Raw genomic sequence first — 15563 nt, 5'->3', positions numbered from 1 at the left:
TGGATTTATAGGGCAAAAAATATATATATAAAACTTGCACTCACAGATACAGTTTAGCAAACATCTATCAGCTGCACAAACTGTAACTATCACTGCCGTCAGCAAGGGGAATTCCGTACACTGAGGGAAATCACGGACAATGTCACAATTGTAGTTCTTCATTGAGCTATACATAATGTTCTCTATATTATTATTATTATTACCAGTTATTTATATAGCGCACACATATTCCGCAGCGCTTTACAGAGAATATTTGCCCATTCACATCAGGCCCTGCCCCAGTGGAGTTTACACTCTATGGGGGTCATTCAGACCCCTTGCGAGTGGCAGTACGCTCGCAAGTGGGTCGATGTTCCCCCCTCCGTCGTGCGCATGCGCGAGACCCGGCGAGCGAAGGACTTTCCATCGCTCGGAGTCTCACACCAAAGGGGGCATGCTGTCGATGTTGATTGACAGCACGCCCCCTTTGGTGGGCGTGCTGGGGGCGTGCCTGCCAGACGGAGGCGTTCCTATGGGAACGCCTACCGTCTGAAGCCGGCCCCACTGACATCACTAGTGATGTCAGTGGGAGTGATTTTGGCTCTGACAGAGCCAAAATCACTCCAGGGCTTGCGGTTGAGAAACCCGACCACAGGGTTTCACTCGCAAGTCCGATGGTCGCGATGGTCAAGACCATCGCGACCATCTTGTTGGACGCTCGTATATGCTGTGGGTGGTGAACCACAGCTATACAAGCATCCAGGAGGATGCTCCATTTTAATGGAGGTGGGCCCTGATTCAGAGCGAGCGCTCTGGTCAGAGCGTCCAGCTCTGAATCAGGGCCTATGTTCCCTATCACAAGCACACACATACACACTAGGGTTAATTTATGTGGGGAGCCAATTAACCTACCAGTATATTTTTGGAGTGTGGGAGAATATACAAACTCCGCACAGGTAGGGCCGTGGTGGGAATCAAACCCATGACCTCAGTGCTGTGAGGCAGTAACGCTAACCATTGGCTTGAATCTTAGTATATATTATTGAAAGCTAAGTTACAGGTGTGTACATTGTAATACTGAGGTCTTACTGTATTTAGAATTGGCACCCTAGCTCAAGGCCCACTAATTGATGATAAGATGATACTGTCAGCATTAAGTTAATGTTGACACATAATATATAGCAAAAATATATAAATGAACAAATTTGCTCCTATTTAGTTTGCCTATTGGTAAGTTACTTTATCCTCATTCATATCTACTTCATTCATAACGTAACTTGACATACTGTAACTATAAATGGTGAAGGATGGTTATGGTTGCAAGTAGCTTAAAGTTTTAAGATTGCTACAGTCACTGGTTGATGTTTCATGTCTCGGCTTTCTACTGTCTCTCCCTTTCCAAAAGTAGCTGCACTGAAATGCCAGTTACTGATGACTGCTTCATCAATGGAGGCTGATATGCTGCAGACTAACAATAGGCATATACTGTATAGGTTCCCCATCAACAAATGCTTTTATTATTCCGATAAACTGGATTATCTATCATGTTCTCCTCCCACCTTTTAAATTGTAATCTTGTATGGGCAGGGCATGTCATTGTTTGTAATTTGTTTGTGTCGTGTTAAGATCTCCTAAATGTACAACGCTGCATAATATGTGAGCACTATACAAATAAACAATATATAAGACTAATGATATGATGAAAGATACCTTATACTTAGATTAATTCTGGACTAGAGCCAGTACGAAGTGGAGGAGCTGATAAAAACCTGGAATGGTTCAGCTCTAGAGAATGGTTATTTTTTTTGTAAAGCACCAAAGTCATTTGCTAACCTTTGCCCTATAAAGTAAGTTTTATGTGAGGAATATTGATATATATTGACACAGTCACCTTAACTAAATCATCACATTGGGCGGGATACATCGCATTCGGGATGTGATGCATCCTGCCACTCTTCGCATTGCATACCAGAGTTAATTACGTCATGAACAAAATTACAAAGGACAGCTCTCTCGGGAAAAGCTGTCCTTTGCGAATGAGGGTCCAGGTCTATGACCCAGTAGTCAGTGGCGTCGCTCATCCTGGTGACACACCAGAGAGGAAAGTAGTAAATAAGGAGGAGTGGTCTTACAGACAGGGAGCATGACTGTGCAGGTAAGGGGCGTGGTCTCATGACCCGAACACCAGTTTTAGTCACTACGGGGGTCCGGAGAAGCAGACTGCTACCGGGGACCAGCCTGTGTGCAGTCCCGGCTCCCTCACTGTGTCAGGAGCTGAGTGAAGCATTTAATGCTTCAGTCCACACCCCCCTTGTGATGCCACCATCAGAGGTCCGTCTGGTGTCATTCAGCGCATGTACCAAACAACACACCCACCTTAGGAGTGTTCTGGGAGGGATCCTATTGGAGGGATCCTACAGCACTCTCTGAATAGAAGCCCATCTGCTTCTATAGGGTAATGCCATCAGACTATGGTTTTACCCACCATATCCAAGCCCTGGAATGTGGTCAAACCCGCATTTTTGGGGGTTTGACCGCATTTTTCACAGTGCTGCATCCCGCCCATTGATATTTGCAGTCCTCATTCTGTGGCTGGTGTGTGGTACAGCTTAGGGTATGTCTTTGTGAGTTTACAGTGAGTGGATGGCTTTAGATCAGTCTTTTTGTTTCTTGATTTTCCTGCACTCCCTTCCCTTTTGTTGCTTTGTCTGCTCTGTGTGTGATTGGCGGCAAAAAATGGCCATCCAGTAGCCTTCTTGCTGCACAGGTGAGGTGAGCTCCCATTCAATACATTAGGCAGGCTGATTTTAAACCTACTGGGGCCTTACTCAGACCTGCACAAATTGCCATCATTCATGGTTTTTTGCAACTGCGCATGCATGAATATTTCTAAAAAGTTCTATTGTGCCTGCATTACACAGAGTGTATGCACAAAGGCGCTGTTGCAATCGGGACAGACGGAATTAAAAATGTTGTGGAAAAGTGATGGGCTTTTCTGGGCGGTGACTGAGAGCAGGGCCAGTTCTAGACCAAGTGGAGCCCAGGGTGAAAATTTTCTATGGCGCCTCCAACCAAAAAGTAACATATCTCAATTTAAGCATAACAATATGTGGCACAAGGCATGGTGCAGTTCACTTGTATCCAGGGGCGGATTGGGATGGAAAACCAGCCCGGGAAATTTCTGTAAGCAGCCTTTATGGGATTGGGTCTGTTGAGGGGGCGGGGTCTGTGGAGGAGGGCAGGATACTCCCTCCTCTTAAGTCCTGGAGGGGCTTTGCAAGTCACTAAGGGGAGCAGGGTCAGCAACAGAAATCTTGGTGAATGATACACTCTTTTTGGGGACCCCCATCCATCTGCACTAGGTACAGGCCAGTCAGTTTCAAAGTCTTTTTTCTTACCTAAATGGCGGTTTCTCTGCAATGGGGAACCTCTGAAAAACTTGAGCCTCACTGGGCAGCATCTTCAGCAAGTATTCAGTATTCATGTAGATCACACTGTCTGGAAGATGCCTGTTTACGTAGAAATATTACCAATGTCATCATCATAACTAGAAAATGTATTGTAACAGAAGTTTTTGTGCACGGCAAAATCTGAATTTCCCTGTTCAAACAATTTCTGTGTCTTTCCAGGCCACCGTGTTACTCCAGACCCCCTTATATCTCTCCATCCTCAGGCCCCCTGTGGTTCTATAGGCCCCTTGTGGTTCTCCAGGCTGCCTGTGTCTCTCCATCAGACCTCCATGTCTCTATCCAGGACCCCCTGCACCTCTCCATACCCAGGCCCACCTGTAGCTCTCATTCCCCCAGCCCCAGTGTGTGTCAGCTTCATTCCTCCCAGCCCCAGTGTGTGTCTCCACCCCATTCCCCAGCCCCAGTGTGTGTCTTAGCCCCAGTGTGTGTGTCAGCCTCATTCCCCCCAGCCCCAGTGTGTGTCTAAGCCCCAGTGTGTGTCAGCCTCATTCCCCCCAGCCCCAGTGTGTATTAGCCTCATTCCCACCAGCCCCTGTGTGTCTCAGCCCATGTGCCCTAGCCCCTGTGTGTTTCAGCCTCATTCCCACCAGCCCCTGTGTGACTCAGCAGCCCCTGTGTACCCCAGTCCCAATGTGTGTCAGCCTCATTCCCACCAGCCTCTGTGTGTCTCAGCAGCCTCTGTGTACACCAGCCCCAATGTGTGTCAGCCTCATTCCCACCAGCCCTTGTGCATCTCAGCAGCCCCTGTGTACCCCAGCCCCAATGTGTGCCAGCCTCATTTCCACCAGCCCCTGTGCATCTCAGCAGACCCTGTGTACCCCAGCCCCAATGTGTGTCAGCCTCATTCCCACCAGCCCCTGTGTGTCTCAGCCCATGTGCCCTAGCCCCAATGTGTTTCAGCCTCATTCCCACCAGCCCCTGTGTGACTCAGCAGCCCCTGTGTACCCCAGTCCCAATGTGTGTCAGCCTCATTCCCACCAGCCTCTGTGTGTCTCAGCAGCCCCTGTGTACACCAGCCCCAATGTGTGTCAGCCTCATTTCCACCAGCCCCTGTGTGTCTCAGCAGCCTATGTGTACACCAGCCCCAATGTGTGTCAGCCTCATTCCCATCAGCCCCTGTGTGTCTCAGCAGCCTCTGTGTACACCAGCCCCAATGTGTGTCAGCCTCATTCCCACCAGCCCCTGTGTGTCTCAGCAGCCCCTGTGTACACCAGCCCCAATGTGTGTCAGCCTCATTCCCACCAGCCCCTGTGTGTCTCAGCAGCCCCTGTGTACACCAGCCCCAATGTGTGTCAGCCTCATTCCCACCAGCCCCTGTGTGTCTCAGCAGCCCCTGTGTACACCAGCCCCAATGTGTGTCAGCCTCATTCCCACCAGCCTGTGTTTGTGTCAGTCTCATTCCCACCAGCCTGTGTTTGTGTCAACCTTGCCACCCCAGGTGCAGCCACCCAACTTACTGGCAGCTCCGTTGCTTGTCTCAGCAGCAGCATCTCTGTGCAGGCTGCTGTTTTGGAAGTAGGGACTGGGAGTAGGGCCGGGCTGCAGAGGGGCTGAACGGAGGCTGAGCCATCAGTGGTGACTGACAGGCTCCGCAAAGGCTTGTGGAAGGAACCAGCAACTGCCCTGTCAGCCTTTTTTTTGGCTAGCAGTGTATGCACATGTGCAGCCTAAGTTGTACAGCTGCCCAATTAGAGATGAGCTCCGATCGCGGCAGCAGGGATGGGTATAGGTGCAGGGCGGCCGCCAGCCACTGTCGGGACCGGCCCAGCAGGAAGCAGCCCGGTGTCCCAGCAGCCCAATACACCCCTGCTTGTATCAGACCTCTGACCTTTGACTTTTTTTTACCTAGATGGCGTAATTTTTCCTGCATTTTAATTCAATAATAGCGTACTAAGTATTTGGGATTACTATTTATTATCACAAAGGAATTGGTGGATCATATGTACTTACTGTAGACTTATTCTCAACATTCTTATATAATTTGAAGATCTACATTACTGCTAGACAGGTTGCTCTTTACATGTAATGTAAGGCAAACTATAAATGCATAGGTGACTCCCCCAGCTGCCCCATTCCCCTTCCCACAAAGACAACAACTCTGGACTGTTCACATATTTGGAATATACTGACCTTAAGCAAAAATATAGTGTACAGCATGTGGACTAATAATAAGCCTTGCATGGGAAACAAGGGAAATTGTACTAGGCAGTTGGTCTGTAATAAATAGCAACACTGCTGGGGTTCAAAATTTTTTAAGAAAAATAATTACAACCATTTCCAGAAGGCAGTCACCTCACTTAGGGGCTCAGGGGCTTTGCATTCCAGAGCTTGGCAAATCTGACAGCTTTCCAACCCCCATAGAAACCTATGGGTGCTGCGGCTGCTGTTGATAATGAAGGGACCACAGCAGATATTAGAGATATCTGCAGCGGTCCCTCCACAGTACATTTTGGGGGATACTTAATATTTGCAGGTATCCCCCAAAAATGGGTGTTTGGGAGGAATATGCCGCAAATATTTAATGATTATAGGCCTATGTATTAATAATCGCAGCAATGGTAGATCCAATATCCATATATACACAAAAAAGGAAGTTTTTCACAAGGTACAGCAGATTGTGTTAAAACACAACATTTATTAGTATTCCATAAAATTAGAAATCACATGGTGATCTGACTCAAAGTAGGAAGTGAAATATTTTTAAAGATTTTTAGAGTAGTGGAAAAAAATCATACAGAAATTGTGTATTTAAACATGGCTATTCACTGCCACATTGCATATAAATAACACTGGTTAACAAAATTTCAAAAATTTTCTGTCCCACAAAGTAAAGTGCTAACTATAATTTTTCGTACACTATAAAATGACAGTTTGGAGCTGATTGGTTGGTACTTTATATCTCTCAGTAAATCTCCCCCATACTGTGTACTCGCAGCACTACAATATGGCATAATATGAACTGGTGGCACTGTGTTGTATAATGTAAACTAAGGAACTTCTATGGGGCATAAAATGAACTAGGGCTCTATTACTGTATGGGTAATAAAATGATCAAGGACAGTATTATGGGGCATAGCTTTAACAACCACTGTAGATAGAGGTGTCTCTTTAGAAGCATTGGGGAAGGACCCCTCAAAAATGTTGCTATGGGGCCCACAAAGGCCTGACTATGCAACTGAGTAGATCTAAAGAGGAATTACCACAGCTGATGTCAGTCATTAATTGCAGAGGCTGCAATTAATCATGTGCTGTGTAATTTTTTTAAATAATCCTGAACAAGAGTGTTGGATATTATTCTCAATAAATTGTTTGTTTATTTCCCCACAAAGAGAGGATAAATGTTATGTGGATGAAACAAAAGTGTTAAAATTACTGCAACAAAGGGGGCAATATTATTTTTGTCTTCCTGTTCTAGAGGAGCAGTAAAGGCTACTGTATATTTCATGAATGCAGTACTAATTTTTTATTTTTATTTAACAGTTTCTTATATAGCGCAGTATATTCCGTTGCGCTTTACTTGATTAGTCTTGATTTTGTTTTGAATGTATAGATATGTCCTTGCTCATCTAGCCTCAATATGCCATGAATCGCCTGGCGTGAGTTAACCGCCAGGTTCCGTGCCACTCTGCTAGTATCGGGCTTCCTTTTTTCGTGAAAAATGCATCTAAGTGCTGTATTCAATTTGGAGCGAAAAGCTGTTCTTGGCGAAACTTTTTCACCGATGACGTCATTTTCGCCGATTTCACTTATCCCCGTATTCAATTTTAACGTCTTTTCGCCTGTGCGAAAACGCAATGCAATGTAACAGGCGAAAAAGTTTTGCCTCTGAATACCCGACGGAAAAAAGTGCAGAATTGGGGTTTTGGTGTGCAGAGGTGCGGAAACCACTCTCCACCCTTTGTACTCCCCCCTTGACGCAAACTGTGTCGTGTCGAAATACACATAAAAAACACAAAGGACACCCCAAAAAAGCACTTTGAAAAAGTGGGTGAAAAAGTTCAAAGTGGGGGTACAACTTCAAAAACTAGCGAAATAGCCTTTGGGGGGGATCTGCAAGTATGGGGGGGATTATTGCAGGTGCTTGCTGAAGGTGCATTTTTTGGTGCACTTTAAAGCTTGATTTTAGTGATTTTGTACTATGCTTGCACCAATTTTCATGTACCCCAATTTGGTGGGACTACTTTTTTTTTTTTAAATTACAAAATGCTAATCTTCACCACTTTCTCAAAGATGCAAAAAAGCAGCAATTGAGACCATTTAAACACCACAAATACCTTTTAGCAGGGCTATTCTGGGGTACGGTACCCATAGTCATCCCCCATGTCAGAGCATCTTTTGGGGGTTGTCAGGCTGATTTCCCCAAAAACGACAGGACTTTTCGCTGATTTAATTTTCGCAGGGTCCCGTTTTCGCCAATTTAGAATTGAATACAGGGATACGCAGTGACGCGCGCGATAAGTTTTCGATGGCAAAACCTCCGATGATGGCGAAAAGTCCGGCAACTGACTTTTCGCTCCAAATTGAATACTGCCCTAAGTCTCAATGTGATGCGACAAGGATGCACCAGGAGACTGTGTTGCTTAATTAGAAATGTGACACATGTATATCTTGTGCACCTGAGTCTGTAAAGGGAACTTGGAGTGGAAAAAAGCTGCGGCCACTGAATCGTAGTTCTTCGCAGGCTGATTGAGAGACTCAGTCACACACAGATACACAAGTGTCACATATCAAATTAATCAGCACAGTCTCCTGGTGCAACCTAGTCACATCGCATTGTGACTTAAGGCCCCCATACACCAGCAATTGATTGTGGACAATTCTGCAATCTGCAATCAATTGAAAAAGGGAAAGATTTTTATACACAATCAATTGTTGATGTATGGAGGCCTTTAGATGCATTTTAGGCAAAGACGTTCGGCGCTAGCAAAGTGTCACAGAACGAGGCACGTCGAGAGGGGCTGTTTGGCGCGACTGCAACAAAGACAAGTGAGGACACATCTGTACCTATTTGCAGCTGATATTTTTGATTTGCACTTCAATGTATCTGAATTTATGTTTGTATGTTTATGTCAACTTTTATTCACAAGTTTACTAAGTATTGAGACATGTTGATACCTTCCAAATTGTGTCATTTTGTCATTAAATATATTGTAAATCATAGTAGGAAATTTAAGTAGTAGTAGTAGTAATAGTTGCATTAGTAGGTAGCAATCATATTGTAATCAGTACACTTCACCATTTTTATTACCCACTTGGTGAGTCCATTACCACAGCATGGTGATTCCATTCATTTATTGAAAAATGTGCGCAGGTTACACAAATTGTCATACTTTTACCAAATTTCTGTAGATGTATCTACTGGATGTCCCCATCTTGCAAAATATTGTGAAAATCTAGAGTTAACTCTGGAAGCTGAATTTATCAAGTTTGTGTACATACATAATGTAGTAACATGTCACATGAATGGTGAGTCCCTTACTGACTGTGAAAATAGGCTGATTTATCATGGATAACTTGCACAAGATAGCAGTCACACAGCAGTCACCCATTGTCACACAGCAGTCACCCACTGTCACACACACACACAGCAGTCACCCATTGTCACACAGCAGTCACCCACTGTCACACACACACACATACACACACACACAGCAGTCACCCACTGTCACACACACACACACATACACACACACAGCAGTCACCCATTGTCACACACATAGCAGTCACCCATTGTCACACACACACAGCAGTCACCCACTATCACACACAGCAGTCACCCACTGTCACACACACACATACACACAGCAGTCATCCATTGTCACACACACACATACACACAGCAGTCATCCATTGTCACAAACACACTCACACACACACACACACACACACACACACACACACACACACACACACACAGTAGTCACCGATTGTCTCACACACACATACATACAAATAGCACCCACCTAATGACTAGATATTAATGCTCTCACCCAGCACTACCTCGCAGGTTTTGTGCAGCTGGTTGTGATTTACTTCTTCTTCTGTAATCTGTGGCTGTTGCTGTGTCTATCTCCCAGGGCAGAGATGAGCAGAGTAGAGGAGAGGTCATGGGAAGAAGCAGAGGTGAGGTGAGGTCAGGGGGTGCAGCATGTGCATAGTGTACATAGTGACTCTCAACCCCTCTTTGTTATAAGCATTTCTGCTACTTGTATGCCGCTGTTGTTTGCATCCTTGAAGTAATAAACTGCTGTCTAATACTATCAACACAAATGCAGATGGCAGTGTTTTGGCACCACTCCAGCTGCCAGCATCGGCTCCACCCAAACTGCACCACTGCCCACATGCTGCACTACTGCAAAGTGTTGACATCCAGCCAAGGGCAGGGCTGGCAACATAAATCTCGGGGCCCGGTACACTGATATCTCTGTGACCCTGCACCCACACCTCCCTCCCCTGCATAATGTTAAATGAAAGATATGCCAGCCTTTAAATAAAGTAAAAATACACTATGACTTACCACACTGTCACCGATGATGCAGGTAGGATTGCTTGTATACCGTCTCTTCCAAGGTCTTCTTGATGACAGTGATCTGGATGTCTATGGGGTAGGAGGGATGGTGTCTGCAGCCAGCCATCCCCAGTCCTCAGCCCCTCATCACCTTCCTCAAATTCAGCCACTCATCACTATCCTCAGCCCAAAAGCCCCTTATCACCTTCCTCAGCCTCAGACCTTCATCGCCTTCATCAGACCACCATCACCTTCCTTACCCCTCCAACCTCCTTCATTTTCTCTAGCCCCAAACCCCTTCACCTTCCTCAGTCCCAAACCCCTCTCCCTTCCTACACCCCCAGCCCCTCTCCACCGCAGCCTACCTGACAGGTGGGGGCGATGTGTGGTGGCGTGATCTATGACATCACACCGCTGTGTTGCTGAAGGTCATGTCTGGCCCGAGCCATATTTGAGCCACCTGGAAGAGCCCAGCGCTGCCTGGACCAGACTACAAGGGAGCTGGGTGTTGAGTAAGTATCGGCGGCTGTGGCGTGCTGGCTGGAGCAATGAGTCTGCCCATCTAGAACTCAGGGCCCCTCTGGACCTCAGGGACTGTGACGGGTGTACCCATAGTCCCCCTCTGTCGCCGGACCTGGCTGAGGTGGTTTTATGACCATGCCATGATGGTATACTCCAGGTACATAGTGTGATAGGATCACTGGTAAAGTGGTCTGTGGCAGGTACATTTGTCCCAGATTCCTGTCTTTTGTGTTTTAAACCCCCAGGAGAAAGTCTGCAGTGTAGCAGGCTGGAGTTTCAGCTTTTTGAAAAGCCGGTTTGGGACCTGGGGGTTGTGGGTGAGAGGAGAGGGAGGGCTCCACCCACGGCCACTCCAGGTTTTGGTTCTCGAAGCCTGGTAACAGGCTTGTTAGTTTTTTACCTGAGAGTGGCTAATATATGCCTAGTGTGTTTAGGGCTGATTGTCTCACCTGGGAGAGCAGACAGGGAGTTTGCTCAGAGACACTTGGATACCTAACTGTGAGTGTTGTGCTGTGCTTTTGTTGCTGGCGAGGGCATTAGGCCCTGCCAGGTTCTGGTAGTGAGGGAACTACCTGTGTAGTTAGTGCCCCGACAGGGCTAGGATTTATATTTATGTTTTCTTTATGTTTCTGACATTGTACAATAAAGACTGGCGCTGACCAGCTTGTACTTGCACCCAGACTGGTGTGCTGCTTCCCTGCTGCTGTGTGTGTGTGTAAGGAAGGAGTCCTCTACCCAGGAGAGGGACCCCCTAACCTAACTGTGTCACAATATGGTGGAGAATGTGGGCACCCATACACACTGAAGTTGCAGCAAGAGGAAAACTTTCCGTTTAAAAATTAAATGGACAGACACCCAATTTGTGAGTGTGGAAATAACGCTGTGTCCTTGGAGTCCCATAGAGGAGGCGTCAGCCCATGCTCAGACAGGCAAGGTTCAGCTTCCAACCTACACCCAGGGACAAAATGGAGGACATTATTAAAACCCTGCTCCAAGCTACAGCAGCTCAGCAGGAATCTACCAGAGCTCAGCAGGAATCTACCAGGGCTCTGCAGGAATCCACCAGGGTGCAACTGTCGGCCTTGGAGACAGCCCAGGGGCAACAACAGGTTGCCATCGAGGAAACCCGCTGGGCCTTAGCGGAAAACAGCCAGGCCCAGAGATGTTGGTACTGGTACTCCCACCACCACTCACTCCGTACGAGCCAGTCACTTCCTCCAGAAGATGACTTCGGGTGATGATGTGGAGGCCTATCTCACCGCATTTGAAAGAACAGCCGAAAGGGAGAGTTGGCCCAAGGAGCAGTGGGCAAGTCTGGTGGCACCTTTTTTGCCTGGGGAGCCACAAAAGGCCTATTTTGACTTATGCCTGGCTGATGCCAAGGACTATAAAAAACTAAAACAGGAGATCCTAACTCGCTTGGGAGTCACCACCTTTGTTCGTGCCCAACGGGTCCACCGCTGGGAGTTCCATATGGACAAGCCTCCACGTTCACAGATGCATGACCTCGTCCATCTGTCCTCAAAATGGCTACAGCCCGAGACGCTGACGGGACCACAGATCGTGGAAAGGGTCGTGATGGACCGGTACCTGCGATCATTACCTGCGACTCTGCACAAGTGGGTGAGCCATGCAGACCCTAAGTCCGCAGACCAGTTGGTCGAGCTGGTGGAGAGGTACGTGGCGGCTGAGGAGCTGATGAGTATGCCCCACTGAGCCCCGATGGCGCACCGGCGAACTCCCACAGACACTGGTAAGACTGTTCCAGGGGAGAAGGGTGCTGGGCGGTGGAATGTACCTAAGACTAAGGGTGTAGAACCTGGAGACAGGCCTGCCAGGCCGGGAAGGTTCTTGCCCCGTAAATGACTAGACATTAATATGACTCAGTGTTTCTGATGTGGTGGCTTCGGCCATATTGCCGCTAATTGTGCACTTACAACTGAACCTATGCAATGTGATACTACTCATGTCTACCGCAGGGGGTCTTTCTTTGCACAGATAGCCTGTACGGCTGACCGGCAGGCTGTGACTGATAAGCACATGTGTGTACTCACTGTAGATGGCAACCGAGTAGAGGCACTGTTAGACTCTGGTAGCTTGGTGACACTTATAAAAGCTGAGCTGGTGAACCCCTTGCGGCGTGAGGGGAAATCTGTTGGTGTGACCTGCATACATGGGGATACTCGATATTATATTACTGCCGAGGTGAACATCAAGACACCATGTGGTTCTGCTATAGTTTCTGTAGGTTTGGTACATGGTCTGATGTACGATGCAATATTGGGGAGAGACTTTGCTCACTTCTGGAAGTTGTGGGAAAGCCGTTTTGTTCCAGAGGTGAACAACCCCGATCCATTTGAGAAGGTTGTCGATGTAGTGGAGGAGGGCGTTTCTTCTGAGTCAGTTATTCCCTTTTTCTACTATGATTGGCGAACTAGAGAATGCGGAGCGTGACGGTGGCCCGCAACTGATGTGCCTCCCATTGAGGTGGGAAGTGTTGTTGGGCCAGGTGATCGTCTGCCTGATTTAGAGGTCAGAAGAGAGGTCTTTGCCGTGGAGCAGTTGAATTACCCTACTTTGGTAAAAGCCAGGGAGAATGTAAAAGTAGTTGATGGTAAACCCGTAGACCCTGATAGTTCTTTGTCCTATCCCCACATGGCAATGTGGCAGGATTCGTTATATCAGGTGACTAAGAAGGGGGAAGATGTTGTAGAACAACTAATAGTTCCCAAAGCCTACAGAAGAACAGTGTTGGATCTGGCCCATGGTCATATAACGGCAGGCCATCTAAGGGTAGAGAAAACCACTGAGCGAATAATGCAGAGGTTTTTCTGGCCCGGGCTTCATAAAGAGGTATCTGACTTTTGCGCATCCTGCCCTGAGTGTCAGTATCATGCTCCCAGGCCACATTTTAGGGGTCCACTAGTTCCATTGCCTATCATAGAGGTGCCGTTTGAAAGAATAGCGATGGATTTGGTTGGACCCTTAATGAAGTCTGCCAGGGGACACCAGTATATTCTGGTCATAATGGATTATGCTACCAGGTACCCGGAAGCAATCCCGTTGCGCCATACGTCAACCAAGACCATTGCCAGAGAGCTAGTTCATGTCTTTAGCAGGCTGGGTATACCTAAGGAGATACTAACTGACCAGGGTACACCGTTTATGTCCAAAGTCATGAAAGAGTTATGCCGCCTGTTCAAAATCGAACAGTTAAGAACTTCGGTTTATCACCCCCAAACCGATGGGCTGGTCGAGAGGTTTAACAAGACGTTAAAACACATGCTTAGGAAAGTGGTCAACAAGGAGGGTGAGGAACACCCTATTTTCTATCTTAGCAGAAAGTTGAATGTACATGAGAGAAACTATGCCACAGTGGAGAAAGAGGCGTTGGCCATAAAGTGGGCGTTAGAGGCTCTCAGGTACTACTTGGTCGGAAGAAAGTTCAAATTGATCACCGACCATGCCCCTCTGAAGTGGATGTCTGAAAATAAGGACAGTAATGCGAGAATTACAAGATGGTTCTTGACGTTACAAACTTTTAAATTTTCAGTGGAACACAGGCCAGGAAGCCAGCTGGCCAATGCTGACGTGTTGTCACGCGTTCATTGTTTGGGGGCTTCAGTTGTTCCGCCCCACAGGTCAAAACAAAGGGGGGGGATATGTGATAGGATCACTGGTAAAGTGGTATGTGGCAGGTACATTTGTCCCAGATTCCTGTCTTTTGTGTTTTAAACCCCCAGGAGAAAGTCTGCAGTGTAGCAGGCTGGAGTTTCGGCTTTTTGAAAAGCCAGTTTGGGACCTGGGGGTTGTGGGTGAGAGGAGAGGGAGGGCTCCACCCACGGCCACTCCAGGTTTTGGTTCTCACAGCCTGGTAACAGGCTTGTTAGTTTTTCACCTGAGAGTGGCCAATGTAAGCCTAGTGTGTTTAGGGCTGATTGTTTCACCTGGGAGAGCAGACAGGGAGTTTGCTCAGAGACACTTGGATACCTAACTGTGAGTGTTGTGCTGTGCTTTTGTTGCTGGCGAGGGCATTAGGCCCTGCCAGGTTCTGGTAGTGAGGGAACTACCTGTGTAGTTAGTGCCCCGACAGGGCTAGGATTTATTTTTATGTTTTCTTTATGTTTCTGACATTGTACAATAAAGACTGGCGCCGACCAGCTTGTACTTGCATCCAGACTGGTGTGCTGCTTCCCTGCTGTTGTCTGTGTGTGTAAGGAAGGAGTTCTCTACCCAGGAGAGGGACCCAGTAACCTAACTGTGTCACAATAGTTACAGCCGTAAGTGGGGTGAATATGTTGTGGACAATGGAGGAGGTGCCCCTATCAGAGCTGAAGCCCGGCGGCAGGCGCTTCCATTGTGTCCCATAGTTCTGCCCCTGATGGCCATCCCTAAATGGAATGGGTATGAAATATTCGATTCCCGTCAGCGGCAGCCCAACATGAGCAGAGTTCGAAGAAGCGAAGCCCGACAGCGCTGGAAATCCCGATCGTGGATAGGTGAGTATCTACTAACCTAACCTAACCCCCCTAACCCTCCTTAGGGGTGCCTAACCCTAACCACCCCCTTCCCCGCTGCCTAAACCTAAGTCCCCCGAGGGGTGCCTATCCCTAAGTCCCCCCCGGGGGTGCCTAACCCTAGACCTCCCTCCCCCTAGCCTAACCCTAACCCTCCTGGGGGGGTGCCTAACCCTAAGTCCCCCCCGGGAACCCTAAACCTAACCCTCCCCCCCGCGGCTGTCACTACGATCGGGATGCCGGGCGCCAGTCTCCCGGCGTCGGGGAGAATGCGGGCGTCTACGTCTAGACGCCTGGCATTTCACCCTTGCTGGGATATGACAGTCGGGAAGCCGGCTGCCAGTGTTTAGGCAGTCGGCTTCCCGATTGCATACCCCCTAAACTGGGGCCACTCAGAGCAAGTGTTAGCAGACTTGCTAACACTGGGGCCACTCAGAGCTGGTGTTAGCAGAATGATGCTGTCTCCCTCACTGCACTGGTTACAATATAGCTTGCTGCTGTACATGGGTAGCTCTTACTGATGTCGCAGATACACTGATATACTGGTATAATCCTGTCCTGCACTTG

Source organism: Taudactylus pleione, unplaced genomic scaffold, assembly GCF_031769625.1.
Source record: "Taudactylus pleione unplaced genomic scaffold, aTauple2 ptg000125l, whole genome shotgun sequence".
NCBI classification, from domain to species: Eukaryota; Metazoa; Chordata; class Amphibia; order Anura; family Myobatrachidae; genus Taudactylus; species Taudactylus pleione.
This window is presented reverse-complemented; position numbering follows the sequence as displayed.